This window comes from Solanum stenotomum, chromosome 10 (assembly GCF_019186545.1).
Source record: "Solanum stenotomum isolate F172 chromosome 10, ASM1918654v1, whole genome shotgun sequence".
NCBI lineage: Eukaryota > Viridiplantae > Streptophyta > Magnoliopsida > Solanales > Solanaceae > Solanum > Solanum stenotomum.
The window spans coordinates 41,863,469-41,881,611 of record NC_064291.1 but is presented as its reverse complement, the minus strand read 5'-3'; the positions used below and the strand labels follow the sequence as shown (position 1 = coordinate 41,881,611).

General features: G+C 37.2%; 1 long non-coding RNA gene across 1 annotated transcript in view; it reads right to left on the bottom strand.

Annotated features, from left to right (window-relative positions):
- Window positions 1-5,417, bottom strand: part of LOC125841747 (uncharacterized) — a 21,518-nt gene extending 16,101 nt beyond the window's left edge. Inside the window, exon 1 of the long non-coding RNA XR_007443825.1 lies at window positions 5,330-5,417. This is a non-coding gene — a long non-coding RNA (uncharacterized LOC125841747). The remainder of the gene's footprint in view (window positions 1-5,329) is intronic.
- Between the last annotated feature and the right edge of the window lie 12,726 nt (window positions 5,418-18,143).

Genomic DNA, 18,143 nt, shown 5'->3' with positions numbered 1-18,143 from the left:
TCTTATGGAGAGTTGAGTTAATATGAAATTGTGTCCCCAACACGGTGCTCAAGACTACTCCCAAAAATATACTTTAGCTCATAAGTCTTTTAAACACATCTTTCTTTAGTTTGAGATAATTACTCAAAATCTAGCCCAAAGGCTCTCTTGGAATCGATGTTCCTTTCTTACTTAAATGTAAAAACATTTAGAAACTTCTTTGGGAAATACATAGTTCGCTAATAACTTTTGGGAAATGGACTCGACTTTATGCTCTTGACTTAACTTGAAATTTGAGATTCTTCACTTGGCTTGGAACTTTATACTCTTTACTTGACTTGAGACTTGAACCCTAAAAACGAAGTGAAAACGTTCAATAAAGGCTCTTGAACAACTTTGAAAACTTGCTTTAACTTACTTAACTTCTAAGCTTGGCTCTAACTTCACTTGACTTTTATCCTAACTTGCCTTGAATTGGACTATGGATTCAAGGTATATGATCGCATGTATATGGATGAGTTCAGGATGTCTAAATGTACCTTAGAGTGTTGAAAACAACTATAAAACATAGGTACATTACCAAGGAACATGCATGAGAAAGTATGAAAAGAATGGAGGAACTTGGCGTCCTTGGCGCTCTACAAGGTGAGGGGCGCCAGCCCTCGAAGCTCAAAAGGACTGCTGGGGCGCACTGCTAGGCGCGGCGCCCCATAGGGGAAACTTCAGAGCCCCTGCTGGGGTGCGCTGGCTGGCGCGACGCCCCAGCCCCTTTTCCCCGAAATTTCGACTTACTTCTCTTGTTTCTCCAACTCTAAACCTTCTAAACTTCAAAGGTTCCAACACCAAACACTTAGAATCATAAAACCCTCAACATACAATAGATTTCAACTCAAAAATACAACCGGAAACATGTCCCAAATCAACAAGGAACTTCAACAACACAATCAACAACATCAACCACACAACCCAACAACTTCAACAACGTAACCAATCTTTTCTCAAAAATAAAACGACTTTGGCATGTGGGGGAAAGGATCAACCCAACACTATGAAATCACATACATAGTAGGGATCACCCCCGACGATATCCACGACGATCTTTGACGGAAACTTGCTTGATCTCCTTTTTCTTCTCTTCTTCTTCTCTTCACTCAAAACCCTCACTCTCACTCTTTTAAAATGGGACAAACTGATCTAAAAATCAGTCCAACACTTAAATATAACCAAAAGAATTGATTAGGAAAAAGACCAAAATGCCCTTAAAATTGCCGTACGGATTTCCCTTGCCACTGCCCAACTTCGAAAAGGCATGACTCCCTCATACGAACTCAGAATTGAGTAAAATTGGTGGCTTTGGAAAGATCATTCCACGAGCTTCGCAAACATAACTGGAACTACACCTAAGTCATCCTGAGCTAGGATTTATGACTATTTAAAGTTGGCCGAAAACTCATTTCTTTTCCCATACTTAACCAAATTTCCAGATTTTTAAATTCCTTCCAAAAATAGTTAATTCCAATTCTAAGCCTCTTCATAGCTATTTCAAATTGTCGGATGTTACAGGTTGCCTCTTCCTTTGACCTCCACTCTCTCTTATTCCTCATAGTGATCAAGCTCGGAACAATTGGCATATGGCTCATTTGGGACTGGGATTTGAAAAGTGGTTTTTTTGAGGTGGAGGTGGAGCAATGGAGGAACTCTGGGTATTTTGAGGGGCTTGGTAGCTTTGGGGGAAAGTTTGTGTGTTGGTATGCTGATTTTGGTGATGGGGTAAGATTTGCGGATTGTTACCATTTTGATTTTGAGGGGGAGGGCAAGCTTGTAGTTTGATATTTTGATGAGGAGGGAAGGTTTGGGGGTTGGTACCTTGAGGAGGAGGTGGCGCTTGGTAAGAGACGGAGGCCTGATGGGGATTTGGGGCGGTTGGGTCGATGGTTGAGGGATTTTGAGTGGGGTTAGAGGGTGGGTTTTGAACCTGTTCCGCGCTTGGTGGAGGAAAGCGGAGTGAAGGTCTTCTATCTCCTGAATGGTTGAAAGCGAAAATTGGACTAGGCAAATCTTGCATTCTTTGCATTTCGACCCTAATTTCGGCAACCTGTTGCATTAATTGCATAACTAATTCATTTTGATCGGCGGCGGCGGGCTGAGCTACGACAACATTAGTCAAGCCAACCTCGTCATTGTTATCACCCATTATTGTCTTTCTTTTTTTTTGCAAACTTTGATCGGGGAAAGAATCTTTGGGAGCCCTAGATCTTGTGAAATAAGGGTGTTCAGTCAGCTTATCAACACAGATCAGTTCTAAGCACCTGACAGAAGAAAAATAACTCAAAAGGTAAACGTGTTAGTGTCTGAAGGTGACAAGTAGCGCAAGATATCACACATTGGTGCAAACAGACAATGGTTGCTTCATTTGAAGATAAACTAGCCAATATATTTAGAGAAATGACTAAATAGACAGGAATTTGTCTATTTGATTTTGAGCTAAATGAATCAGAAATGTCGACTTGAGTCGAGACAAAGTTGATTGTATCTTTCATTGTCATATTTCTGATTTTTTATTGATGTGAAACTCTAGTCTCCTTGCAAGAGTTAGAAAAATAAAAAATTTCAAAATGGGGACCGAGCCTTGAAAGGTTGCCTACGTATCTAACAAGGGAGAATTCAAGTCCTATGTAGTTCGACCCTTGAATCTCTTTTGATTTGAGACGGTGAATCCTTTTCTGGTATGAGAGAGTAGGATTTGAAAAAATAAAATTTAATAGAAAACTAAAGACTCGAAGAGTATTTGGACGTACTTTTGATACTGACTTGATATTTGTGCTTAGGGGTTTTCTAGAAAATCTCAGAAAGAGTTGGCTAGAATATCTCCAAATAAAGCAACATAATCACACAAACGGTTATAACACATAAACAATTATTGCGCGCTTTAAACATATATGTGACCCCTTTATACCAAGGGTTGCCTAACGATTTGAGGGATGTATACCGCCGTTTGAACAACCCATTGTCCCAAAAACCCAAATTTCTACAAAATTTGTGAATAAACTGAATGGGAATACATAATGGGGAAAAAAGATACAAATGATCAATCCCACACAGGGGTACAATCATAAACTATGCTTCCATGGACGGTCTTTCTTTTTTATTTTTCGTTGTCTTCGAATGTCCACGCTTTTGGATGAAATGGTAACTTGATCCTTCTTCAACTTGAACAATTTATTAAACTCTCAATCCCAAGAGATAATGTTTTGCCGAATGACGTATACATCCTTCAAATTTAAACACATAAGCATGATTGTCTTTTATTGACCAATGGGTTAAATTGACACAAGGTGGGCTTCTAATGGGCCCAACACGCCCTGGGTGTTGGGTCAACTTAGTTCAAAATGCGCTAAAAGTCGGGATTTGGTTTCGCTTTACGCTAATTGACTAAGAGTGGTTTTAAAAGACCGGGAACCCAAGTGGACAACTTAGGCTGGAATTCACGACAACCATTGGACGCATGACGAACCAATAAATTGCCGCTCAATTTGGAAAAGGGTTGGGTATAAAAAAGTCTGGTTGCGATTCCGCAAAATCGTCTTTTAATATTCTATACATACAACGGAAGATGTCATGAAATGCAATGACAGTTATAGCAATTTAAACACATTAAACACAAATAAATAATTCAGCAATTAATCACAATTAATCATATAGTCAAATCTTATGGTTAGAACTTAATTAACTCCCCAGCAGAGTCGTCATTTCTGTTTTACTCGAAAGATATATATATATATATATATATATATATAAAAGAAAAATGACTAAGTTTTTGAAAAAATCGATTAAACTTATGGTTTAAATGAAATCATTTTTCCAAAAGAAACAGAGTCGCCACTTAATTTTAATAAAAAAAAAAGAAAAAAAAGAGGTTTTAAAAAGACTTAGAAAGATTAAAATCAATTGAAAATAAAAGGGTTCGAAGTTCAATGTACATTCCGAGAAGGTGTTAGGCCCTCGGAATGCTCCCTAACTTGTGGTTGACCAGCGATTTGACTAAAAATGATTTTGACTAATTTTGAAATTTTAACGAAGTAAAAGAACTCATCACGACTTTGACTAATTTTGAAATTTTAACTAAGTAAAAGAACTCATTTATTTTGACTTATTTTTTAAATTTTAATTAAGTAAAATAGCTCATTTATTTTAACTTGTTTATTTATTACTATTATTGTTTTTATCATGTTATTTATCTTAAGGGGGAATAAACTAAAGGAGAATTTTCTAAAAGGGAATAGTTCATAACATGTCAACAAGACGAATATTAAAATAAAAACTAGGTAAGAAAATATATATACTTTAATTCGAAAATAAAATGAAATGACCATTCTTGGGGAATTTAATTAAATTAAACCATAAGATAATCAAAACGTTAGTCAAATATAACAAAATAAATAAGAACAAGGAGAGGAATATCAAATTTGGGCCTTTGGCCCAAATTTTGGACTTGCTAAAATTCCCTTGGGCTTTTGGCCCCATTTTCCTTCATGAAATTTGTGTATACGTATCACGTATACCATTGTATACGAGCCATATTTTGGGCCTGTTTTCCTGTATTACTCCTGCATATCAGCTTTGATTTGTATTTTGCCTTCGGACATGTATCCCTACAATTTATGACTTGTATATCAACGTACGCCACTGTATATTGGCGTATACATGCCGTATCTCAGCCTATTTTCGACCTTCTGGAAACTGTAATTTCAATTTTCAGCCTTTATTTGTATCTTTCAACCTGTCCACTGACTTTTCTATGAACGGACTGACTCGAGATAAGAGTTGAGTTTTGAACCAACTCGAGATGTAAGGAGAGGAATAAAAGGGAGTCAAATGGACTCAAACCAAGGGAGTTCATGCAAGAAATAAAGATAAGGATTAGACAATGATTAATGAATGAATATGATATAATAACCAAGTAACATTGAAACGAGATAGGTTTAGATAAGTTTCAACCATATCAAAAGAAAAATAAATAAAATCAAAGCAAATTGGCAACAATATCACAAGATGTCACATATTAACAATACATAAAAAAAAAATAGGAGACAAACATATTACCACTTCAAATTTGTGAAATGTGAGAATTGTTAGAAGACAAACCTTAGAAAAAAAAACTTTACTTATCCTAGAGTAGCTGACATACATCTTTGCCTAAACTATTCAGTCACAATTTATCATATTATTTTTTAGAAAAATGCTTACCTGAGATTAATGTCAAAGCAAAAGAACCCATTCAAACAGAAACATGTTCAATGCTTGTACCAACTAAATTGCATAATGACAGAATGTCTTACATAGCATCAACCTTCCAAACAAGGAATTCAAATAAGCATTTTCGGCACCTTTTGACAATACTAACTGAAATAGAGAGTTCAACGCTGCCTCATATCTTCACACTATGACATCAAGAACAAGGCATGAAAGAAAGCATCGTAAAGTTAAGACAAACTAATTAAAACTTGTAGCAAACAATCACATATTTGCAAGCTATAGAAAGAGGAAAACTCTTGGTGAATTTGGTTGGATACATCAACCCATCTCTTTTCAAAATAAAATGAAATCAAAGCAACAATAACATATAACACTCAAATCGATTTGTATCTTAGATGTATGCATCATATCAAAAGAAAACAGTAGGTAGTGGTGAGATCACAAACTTGTCCATTTTAAACAATATACAATCACATCTTTCATCAAGAAAAATAAAAATAAAAAATCATCAACTCGAATCACAAGAGTGAACTAAAGTTACATAAAGCACATCTAAATCTAGCTTGAATGACAAAACAAATTTAAGAGGTAAGGAGAATTACCTTCTTCGGAGCAGCGACTCCAGGACTCGAGACTCCAAAGACGATTCCACCCCTACCCTTGAACTCCGACGAGCTCTGAGGAAAAGCTCGGATGAAAAAAAAAAAAAAAAAACTAGGGGTCAAAGTTCTATGGATTTGGTGTTATGAAAAACATTGTTCTTTTGCCTAAAAATCGTCCTCCCTCCTTATTTTCTCCACCTTTTTTTGACCTTTAACAAAGAATAACAGGAGAGTTTACATAGGGCAGATTTAAGGGGGAAATCGGGTAGAAAAGGATAAGGATTTGAGATTTAAAATTCAAATCTCCTTCAAAAGATATGGCTGCCAGCTCCAACTAGTACTAATTCCAATGGATTGAGAAGGAGGGTCGTTCGATCTTGGCAAGGATGAGTGAATCACGGAGATCGGGACAAGTCGAGAGGAGAGAGACGCCGCTGTTGCTGGATTGATTTTGGTGGGCTGCCGATTTCTAGGCTGAGTTTGCTGGTCTGCTTTTGGGTTCGTTTTCATCTGGTCACGCTTGAAGAAGAAGAAGAATGTGGGGGTCGTTTGTATGTTGTATTGCTGGTGTATTGTTGGTGGGCTGTTGTTATTGTTATATTGATGTTAGAGTTGGCATTGAATTGAGTAGTGGGCTGATTTGGAATTAAAAAAGATGGGCTGCTGGAAATTTAAAGTAAGGCGCAAAATTGGTCTCAAAGAATTGAATGAATTGGTAAGAAAGGGACTAGAAAATAGCCACATGATTCGCAATTATGGCCATGGAAATTAATAAGTTAGCCAAATTGAGTATAATTTAGAGAACTCGACTAAAATTTAAAAAGGATGAATTCATATAATTAATTAATTAGCTTCTTAATTTTTAACAAAATAAGATAATTAACTTAATTATAAACTAATTAACTAAAAAATGAAATAAAATAAACTATTGACCAACTAACATAATAAACAAAATATGTAATAACAGAACAAATCTTTTTTTAACATTTTTCGACTATTTTTGACAGGTAATAAATATGTACATAATTATGCAAATATATATATATTATTTCAAATATAAAAAAAAAAAGGAAGTGACAAAACTATTTAAAATACTTGAAAAATATTTTAAATTTTATATAGTCAATTATTTCAAATCGTTTGTAATTTAAGAACCTCGATGATTAATCTATATTGTGGAGGTCCGAAATTGGGTGTCAACAGTATTATAGAGGCTTCATAGACAGTCAGACAGTAGTTATGAGTCTCTCATCTATGTATTTGCAAATACTTTGTTTTGAGATAGAAGTTGCCAATTTGGCTAAAATGTTATCATTTAAACTATTACATGAGTTTATTTTGTTGAGTTAAGTCTTCCGCTGAATTAAGTAAACTAGGCCAAGGGTTCTCTTGGGGCCAGATAAGCATGCCTCCACGAAGAGCACTCAGATGTCGTCCAGCTAGGAGGAATGTTGAGGAACAAGAGTTACCCAATGCACCTGAAGTGCAACCGCAAGGAGAAGTTACAAATGCTGAGTTCAGAGAGGCTATAAAGATGCTCAGTTAAGTTGTGACCAACCAAGCTAGGCAGCAGAGAGGAGCTCGACAAGAAGAGGCAGACACTTCAAGGATTCGTGAGTTCTTGAGGATGAATCCTCCAAGTTTCACTGGTTCGAGCACTACAGAGGATCCAGAGAACTTCATTGAGGAACTGAAATAGTTGTTCGATGTGACGCATGTTACTGATATTGTGAGAGTTGAGCTAGCTGCATATCAGATGAAAAATGTTGCTAGAACCGGGTACGAACAGTGAAAAGAGGGTAGAGCGGACGATGCACCACCTGCGAGTTGGGCATGTTTTGAAGAGGCTTTCTTGGGGCGTTTCTTTCTCGAGAACTTAAAAAGGCCAAGGTACGTGAGTTCCTCACACTTAAGCAGGATTCTCTGAGTGTTCATAAATATGGGTTGAAGTTCACCCAACTATCCCGATATACTCTGAAAATGGTTAAGGACATGAGGAGTAAAATGAGCTTGTTTGTTGCTAGGTTGGGCTGTCTATCAAGCAAAGAGGGCATGGCAGTAATGCTTATTGTGGATATGAACATTTCGAGGTTGATGGTTTATCTGCAGCAGGTTGAGGAAGAGAAACTGAGAGACATGGAAGAGTTCACGAATAAGAAAGCGAAGACAGGGAATGAGTCTGGGCAGCAGAAGGGTAGTGTGAGTCGTCCGTCCTTTCAGAAGCAAAAGGGAACTGCACCATCATCTACTAGTGCACCTACACCCATAAACAAAGGTGAGTATAATGGCCAAAATTCACAGAACTTCATAGCTAGACCAGCACAGTCTCAAGGTAGTGTAGCACAAAGAGGTGATTGGGCTCATGTATGTGGTAGATATGGTAGAAACCACTCAGGTAAGTGTCGTGATGGCTAGACAAGTTGTTTCAAGTGTGGGCAAAAGGGGTCACTTCTTGAAAGAATGCCCTAAGAATAGGCAAGGTAGTGGCAATCAGGGCAATATAGCTTAATCTTCATCAGTTGCTCCACCAGACAAGGTTGAACCTAGATGAGCTACTTCAGGTACTGGCAAAGGAACAAACCATCTTTATGCAATCACGAGTTGCCAAGAGCAAGAGAACTCTCCAGATGTTGTCACTGGTATGATCAAAGTCTTTACTTTTGATGTTTCTGCTTTGCTAGACCCAGGAGCAAGTTTAACTTTTGTAACCCCTTATGTTGCAAATAAGTTTGATGTTTTCCCTGAGAAACTTTGTGAACCCTTCTGTGTTTTTACACCTGTTGGGGAGTTTATTCTAGCTGAGCGAGTTTATCGTGATTGTGTCATTTCCATCAATCACAAAGACACCATGGCTGATTTAGTTGAGTTAGACATAGTGGATTTCGATATCATTCTAGGTATGGACTGGCTTCATGCTTGTTATGCATCAATAGATTGTAGAACTCGAGTTGTCAAGTTTCAGATTCCTAATGAGCCAGTTATAGAGTGGAGTAGTAGTTTAGCAGTGCCTAAGGGTCGTTTCATTTCATACCTTAAGGCAAGAAAGTTAGTTTAAAAGGGTTTATCTAACACTTAGTTCGAGTTAATGACTCAAGTGTTGAAGTACCTCCTATTCAGTCAGTTCTTATAGTAAAAGAGTTTCCAGAAGTCTTTCCTAATGACTTACCCGGAGTCCCTCCTGAGAGAGAAATAGACTTCGGTATAGACATCATTCTAGTTACTCATCCTATCTCTATTCCACCCTATAGAATGGCACCAGTAAAGTTGAAAGAGCAGTTGAAAGATCTCATAGATAAGGGTTTCATTCGACCAAGTGTCTCACCTTGGGGCGCTCTATATTTGTGAGAAAGAAGGATGGATCCCTTAGGATGTGTATAGATTACCGTCAGTTGAACAAGGTTACCATCAAGAATAAGTATCCTCTTACGAGGATTGATGATCTTTTCGATCAGTTTCAGAGTGCTTCATGTTTCTTGAAAATTGACCTCATATCAGGTTACCATCAATTGAAAGTAAGGGAATGTGACATTCCAAAGACAGCATTCAAGACACGTTATGGTCATTACGAGTTTTTGGTCATGTCGTTCGGTCTAACTAATGCACTAGCAAGGTTCATGGACCTTATAAATAGTCTTCAAACCTTATTTAGATATGTTTGTTATCATCTTCATTGATGACATACTAATCTATTCAAGGAATGAAGAAGATCATGCTAGCCATCTCAGAATAGTTCTTCAGACTTTGAAAGATAAGGAGTTATATGCTAAGTTCTCAAAATGTGAGTTTTGGCTTGAGCCTATAGCGTTCTTGGGCCACATAGTTTTCGGTAATGGGATTAGAGTTGATACTTAGAAAATCGAGGCAGTGCATAATTGGCCTAGACCCACATCTCCAATGGATATTAGGAGTTTCTTGGGTTTAGCTGGTTATTATAGAAGTTTTGTAGAGGGGTTCTCGTCTATTTCATCTTTTTTGACCAAGTTGACTCAAAAGACAGTGAAATTTCAATGGTCTGAAGCTTGTGAGAAAAGCTTTCAGGAATTAAAAAAGAGGTTGACTACTGCCCCAGTTTTGACCTTACCAAAAGGTACTCAAGGTTTTGTGGTGTATTGTGTTGCATATAGAGTTGGTTTGGGTTATGTATTAATGCAGAATGGCAAAGTTATAGCTTATGCCTCCAGACAGTTGAAAGTTCATGAAAAGAATTACCCAACCCACGACTTAGAGTTGGCTGCGGTAGTATTTTCTTTGAAGATATGACGTCATTATTTGTATGGTGTTCATGTTGATGTATTCACTGATCACAAAAGTCTACAATATGTATTCACTCAGAAAGAGCATAATCTCAGACAAAGGAGGTAGTTAGAATTACTCAAGGATTACAACATGAGTATTTTTTACCACCCAGGTAAGGATAATGTTGTTGCTGATGTTTTGAGCAGGTTGTCTATGGGTAGTACCGCCTATGTTGAGGAAGAAAAGAGAGAGTTAGCGAAGGATGTGCATAGACTTGCACTCTTAGGAGTCCGGCTAATGGATTCCACAAAAGGAGGAGTAGTAGTGATGAATGGGGCTGAGTCTTCATTAGTGTCAGAAGTGAAGGAAAAGCAAGACCAAGACCCTATTTTGCTTGAATTGAAGGCAAATGTTCATAAGCAAAAAGTATTAGCTTTTGAATAAGGGGGAGATGGTATGTTAAAATACCAAGGTAGATTGTATGTACCAATGGTGGATGAAATACAAGAGTGAATCATAGAGGAAGCTCATAGATCCAGATATTCCATCCATATGGGTTCCACAAAAATGTATGTTGATCTGAGAGAAGTATTTTGGTGGAATGGCATGAAGAAGGATATTGTTGAATTTGTTGCCAAATGTCCGAATTGTCAGCAAGTGAAAGTTGAGCACTAAAGGCCTGGTGGTTTGGCACAGAATATCAAACTTGCAGAATGGAAGTGTGAGATGATTAATATGGACTTCGTCACAGGCTTGCCAAGGTTGCGCAGACAACATGATTCTATATGGGTGATTGTCATCGGAATGACAAAATTAGCCCACTTTTTGCCGGTAAAGACTACCCATTCGACAGAAGATTATGCCAGGTCATACATTCAGGAAGCGGTGAGACTTCATGGAGTCCAGTCTCAATTATATCAGATAGAGGTGCACAATTTACTGCACAGTTCTAGAAATCTTTTCATAAAGGTTTGGGTTCAAAGGTTAACTTGAGTACTGCCTTTCATCCCCAGACGGATGGGCAAGCAGAGCGCACCATTCAGACATTAGAAGATATGTTGAGAGCTTGTGTGATTGATTTCAAGGGAAATTGGGATGATCACCTACCTCTCATCGAATTTGCTTACAACAACAGTTTTCACTCTAGCATCCAAATGGTTCCATATGAAGCTCTTTATGGGAGAAGATGCAGATCTCCTATTGAATGGTTTGAAGTTGGTGAAACAGGATTGATAGGACCAGACTTAGTTCACCAAGCTATGGAAAAGGTAAAGGTTATTCAATAGAGATTGAAAACGGCACGTAGTCGTCAAAAATCCTACACAGATGTTAAGAGAAGGTCGTTAGAGTTCGAAGTAGATGATTGGGTATATTTGAAGGTTTCACCCATGAAGGGTGTTATGAGGTTTGGTAAAAAGGGGAAACTTAGTCCCCGGTATATTGGACCTTATCGCATAGTCAAGAAGATTGGCAATGTAGCTTATGAGTTGGAGCTACCACACGAGTTAGCAGCGGTGCATTCGGCATTCCACATCTCCATGTTGAATAAGTGCATGGGAGATCCTTCATTGATAGTACAAACTGAAAATGTTGGGATTAAGGATAACTTATCTTATGAAGAGATTTCGGTTCAGATTTTAGATCTTTAAGTTCGCAAGTTGAGAACAACCGAGGTTGCATCAGTCAAGGTCCTTTGGAGGAATCAATTTGTTGAAGAAGCTACTTGGGAAGCTGAATAGGATATGAAAAAGAGATATCCACATATTTTTGAATCTGAAGAAAATGCAGATCAAGGTACTAATTCTCTTCTTAGTACTATCTAAACTATGAGTAAGCATGTTGTTACTTGCTTTTGCTTATTGAGTGTTGAACTTGATGTTGCTACCCTTAGCTTAGTGAAATAAAGCTCATTCGAGGACGAATGTTCATAAGGGGCGAGATATTGTAACATCTCGCACCTAGAAACGACTAGAAAGAGTTTAAAATTTGAAAATACTTATTTTTGGAAAGAATAAGAAAAATCTGGAAAATTTGTCTAAGTTAGAAAAATGAGTTTTAGTCATTTTCAATCGACCATAACTCCTAGCTCAGGATGAGTTGTGAGTAGTTCTTGATATGGTTGGAAAGCCCTTGGGAAGATATTTCCAACTCCATCGAGTTTGCCCAATTTTGATACCGTATGAGTGAGTTATGCCTTTCAGAAGTTGGGGTGTTGGATTAAGGAAAGTCCAAATCCGGATTTAAAGAAGGGCAAACTAGTCTTTTCTCTAATTAATTTCCTAATTCATTTTTAGGGGTTTATTGGGGTAAAAAAAATAACTTAATTCAGTTTTGGAAAATTAGAATACGCTTAGGGCTTGGAGAAGTGAGAAAGGAAGAAAGAACGGGATAAAAACTCAAGAATTCGCCAAGATCATCCAAGCGGTTCGAGTGGAATTCGTCGGGGGTGATCCCTACAAGGTATGTGAGATCTTTTAGTGATGGGTTAGTTCACCCACACACCAACTTGGGCCAATTCAACGATTTTGGGTTGTTCACATGTTAAAAAGTGAAGTTCTTGATTGGTTGTGTTGTTAAAGTTTCTTGTTGATTGGATTCGTGTTTCTGGGTGGATTTTTGAGTTAGATTTGTTGTAAGTTGAGAGTACTAATGACCCTAAGTGTTTGGGGAAAGAACTAGGGAAGATTGGAGGGTTTAGAGATAAAAAACGAAGGAGAAAATTTCTGGGCAAAGGATTAGGGGGCCGCGCCTGCCAGAGCGCCACAAAACTTCCTCTGAATTTTGTACTCTGGCGTGTCGCGCCAGCCAGAGCGCCACAGAAAGTTCTCTGAACTTGGAGGGCTGGCGCCCTGAGCCTCTCAGAGCGCCAGGGACGCCAGTTCTCCCCATTCATTCCCCACATTTTCGTACTTGTTCCCTAGCAATGTACATATGTTTCTAAGTTGATTCCAACACTCTAAGGTACGTCTAAACATCATGAAATCATTCATAAACATGAGATCATGAACCTTGAATCCATAATCCAATTCAACGAAAGTTAGAATCAAAATCAAAAGAAGTTAAGAGTAAAGTCTAGAAGATAAGATTTAAGTCAAAGCAAAGTTTCTTAAAGTTTTCAAGAGTCTTTAACAATGTTTTAAGACTCAAGTTTTCAAGTTAAGCAAAGAGTAAAGAGTTGAGTTCATTTCTCAAAAGTTATAAGGGAACTAAGTATTCCCTAAGAGTTTATAAATTTTTTACACATTTGAGCAAAAAGAGGGAACATCGATTCCAAGAGAGCCTTTGGGCTAAGCTTTGAGTAATTATCTCAAATCAAAGAAAGAAAGTTGTTTAAAACACTTATGAGCTAAAGTATATTTTGGGAGTAGTATCGAGCACCGAAGTGGGGATGCGAGTTCATATTAACTCAAGTCTCCATAAAAACCATGTAGCCAGCATGGGTGCTAATGGGTCATACTTTTTAGATGATCACATAAGTTAAGCTAGCGGATCCATTAAGTTAAGTAAGGTCCTATATCACAGCAAGGTATAGGATGGTCCTTGGGCAACATGAGGTAAAACGTTGTGTCATTACTATAGCTCTTATGTGATGGTTGTCGGTTAGAGAAACTCCCACATAAGTTAATGTATTTTGATATACATCACTTTATTGTATATTTACATACATCTCAGTGTAATTTGTGTCTTTGCATACACACAGAGTTAATATAATGTTTTTAAACAACTTTTCTTTATATTGCACTTGTTTTAAATTGCTTTATATTAAAACGAGTTCAGTCAGGTTGAGTTGAGTTGAGCCAGGTAAGTTCTTCAGTTTCTTTCAAATTCTTTCATGCCTATGTTGTTTTAGCATTCCAACTGGCATACTCGTACATTCAATGTACTGATGCCAGTTATCCTGCATCTTATTATGATGCAGACACAAGTAACTAGGATCGACATTCCGGCGCATCGTTGATCCAGTTTAGCAGCTCAGAGTCAGTGGTGAGCCTCCTTGCACCGGAGGACTCTTTTATTCGTTTTTAGTCTTTCATTGTTAGGATGTTGTGGGGTCTATCCAACATCCATCTCAGTATTATAGAGGCTTCATAGACAGTCAGACAGTAGTTATGAGTCTCTCATCTATGTATTTGCATATACTTTGTTTTGAGACAGAAGTTGCCAATTTGGCTAAGATGTTATCATTTAAACTATTACATGAGTTTATTTTGTTGAGTTAAGTCTTCCGCTGAGTTAAGTAAACCAGGCCAAGGGTTCTTGTGGGGCCAACAATGGTATCCAAGTGTTGGCCACGTCCAGGGTGTAGGCTAGGGGGGTAACAATCCTGCTATGTCATTTTGACACTTTTTTGACAATAAGCAAAAAGCTGAAGGAGAGTGTAATACACTCATTGATGACGTGACAAACAACCAATTAAATGATTACATATGTAATTTCAAGTTAAAAATTATTTTAAAATCTATTTAGTTAATAAAATAAAAATATTATTCTAAAAAAATCAATTTAACCCCCCCTCCCTCCCGAAGGTAGTTGTTTTACTACACCCAACAATTTATTTTTATCAACTTTTTAAATTGTTTCAGATCTCTTTTTTCTTTCTTTTTAGTGTTGTTTTGTGGGAAGAAAAGAGGGAGATGAAGAAAGAAAGAGAATAAATATGAACTATGAGTGTTGGTATCCATTTTTCCGATAAAAAGGTCGAGGGAGGTGATTGTAGATTTAGAAAAGTATTACAATGAAGAAGAAGAAGAAGAAGAAAAATGACTTGAAAACGGATTTGAATAAAAAAATTGATCTCCATTGAAGGAGTTTAAAAGCTTCAAAAAATGGTGGGAGGTGGTAGCTTGAAAAATGGAGAAGAAAAAGAGAAAATAAAATAAAAAATAGCTAAATTGAATCTTTCACGCTTTATTGTTGAGTGTATCATACTCATTTTGACATGTCAACAAAAGTGTCTAAATGACACAACGGGACCCTACATGAGATGTCTAAAATAAACATCACCCAGTTGAGGTGTCTAAGTGAAACATAGTACCAACTTTAGGGGGCTACTGATGAGTTTCACCTTTTATCAATGTATCTGATTAAGTATGCATATATCTAATAAATATATTGGAGATTTACGCATCATTGGAGATTTACGCATGTATCCGATACAATTTGTTATATTAACTTTTATGTATACTGTGTTTATTTTGAGATACATTAATATTTAAATTTTAGTAGAAATTTGAAATTTACATTGTTTTAGTCAATTTATCACAAAAGGAAGGAAATGATTTCAAGATTTTTGAAATTTTGTTAGGAAGTTGTTATGCTATATATTCTCAAAAGCAGTTAAAGGAGTGATTTACGCCACTAATTGAGTAATTTTGTTATGCTACATAAATAGACGCATGTTTGTAACGTATCTAGCTATTGACATACACTACTAAAAAATTGCCAAAAAGAGGCGGACAAAAGTGTCGCAGTCCGTCACTTTTTTGGCCAAAAGCGACGGAAATGCGACATAATTATGTCCGTCGCTTTTTCAAAAGTGACGGACAGTGTCGCATAAAGCAATGGACCGCGTTGCATTTTTGAATTATTTTTTTAAAAAAATTTTACAAAAGCGACGGACTCCCTCGCTATTTTTTAATCTTCTTTTTAAATTTTTTTTTTTCCAAAAGGCGACGCAATCCATCGCTTTTGAAGAAATTCAATTTTTGAAAATCCCAGAAAAGCGATGGACAAAAGGACCCTGTCCGTCGCTTTTCTGGAAATTATTTTTTATGCAAATCCAGAAAAGCGACGGACAAAAGGACCCTGTCCGTCGCTTTTCTAGGTTTTAAAAAAAATAAAACCCAAAAAAGCGACGAACAAAACCATGCTGTCTGTCGCTTTTTCTATAACTTTTTTGACAGCAAAAACTGGCAGTTTCTGCTGCCCACCTGCGATTCAGTTCAATTCAATTAATCTATATTATTCAGCCCAATCAAACACAATTATAAACAATTTACACAAAACATAAAACAAGAAACTTAAAATAGCATTCGAAAGTATCTAAATCAAAATTTAAAGACTTAAAAAGTCTTTCAAATTTTGTTTCAAAATTACAAAAAATTCATAAAAGTTCACCGATGTAAACTAGCGAGTGGGTCCTACACAATCATCCTCACTATCAGTACTGTAGTCGTCACTTTCCTCGGGAGTCGAAGAAGTAGTTCCACGAGCGAGGTTCATCACTTGTTTTTGGATTTGCTGAACGGTCTTGCTCACGCTTTCTTGTTCAGCTACTCTTCTCCGTTCCGACTCTGCCAGTGCCGTTGTAAGTTTAGCTATTTGATCGGACATAGCAGTAATCTAAACACCGTCAAGTGCCTCGGCTTGACTTTACGATCTAATTATTTCTAAGCCTAACTAGAGTCGTCTTACATTGTTTCGAGAGCCTAGACCATAGACTCTACCTTTGTGTATCCCCCTACCACTTTTTCTTTCCAGATCTGGGTGGAAAGTTTAGGTGTCATTTCGATCGAACTATCTAGATTCTCAGCGACGTAATGCTGAAACTCATTCTGCATATTAAATATAAAAATTAACATCAATATATATACATATCATAAATATAGTCATGATTAATATATATTATTCATATTAAATAACTTACAAAAGTTTGTTCGGCTCTTTCCTCCACCCACACATTCGGATCCGACTCATTTTCTTTCTTCCTGACATTAGTCTTCTTGAAGACCTCCGGTGCAATGGGAGTGCGTCCCAATTATTTTTCCTATAAATAAAAAATTGAAATTTATAACGATATATATGAATCAACTAATTATTTATTTAAAAGTTTGAATTAGAACTAATTACCATCTCTCTTGCAATTGTTCCAACAGACTTTGCACCTCCGGTGTGCAACGAGCCACCCTTAAGACTGCCTCTAGCATTTTTGGCTTGGTCTAATATTGCCTTAAACTTGTCAGTGTTCCAATACCAACCCAGATCATCAAAAACATGCGGCAACATCCAATCCGAACTTTCAGCACTATCCCAAACTTTCTTTAGCCAGGGAGACAGTCTGGCGGATGCCTTCCTCTCAAATGTGGTTGAAAGGACATGATTGTGCCTCGGCTCCTAAGTACACATAGTCTGAATAAAAAAATTTGAATAACATTAATTAGATCGATAGTGAAAAAAAGTAAAGTACACTAAACTTAACTAAAAAATATATACCTTAAAGTTATTAAACATCGCCTAGCGTATACTGTTTGGGATCTCACCCTAAGAGGGATACGCCTATGTATATAGTCTCCTAACACAGTCTTTATAGCCCAGGCAATATCCTTTGCCGGATGCCACCTGCAAAAAACATAATAAATATGTTAGTTCATGAATAATATATTAAAGTATAAGAAATAAATAAAATAAACTAACAAATAGATAACAAAAGAAACTTATGATGATCTATCCAGCTCAATCATGACTCTACCAAATTTGTCCTTCTAGCTAGGAACTAGATGAAGCATCTCATCTGGAGTAGCACTAGGTGTAGCTGTATATGAGGGTGATACATCAGGATGCACATAACGCTGAGTCAATGGAGGCGTACCGGCCATAGCATCTGACTGTTCCCTACTAGAATCTCTAATCCTCATGGTAGATAATTGAGGAGATGCACATGTGGGAGATGGAGTACCTACCGATAAGACTTGNAGGGTGATACATCAGGATGCACATAACGCTGAGTCAATGGAGGCGTACCGGCCATAGCATCTGACTGTTCCCTACTAGAATCTCTAATCCTCATGGTAGATAATTGAGGGGATGCACATGTGGGAGATGGAGTACCTACCGATAAGAGTTGTCCTTGACGAATAGCATGTAAAGGTAGGTCCTCGTAGCGTACTGAAGGCACTGCCTGTGAAGTAGAGGAAGCACCTACTGGTCAACGCTAATTAGGATAATATTGTTGAGGATCCACCGTACCAAACGGAACAGCAAGTATATGAGTATCATGGCTAATGCGCTCTGGAGCAGAAGAAATAGATCCTGCAATATCCTCAGGATCTATGGGTCTCCTAGACTTTTTTT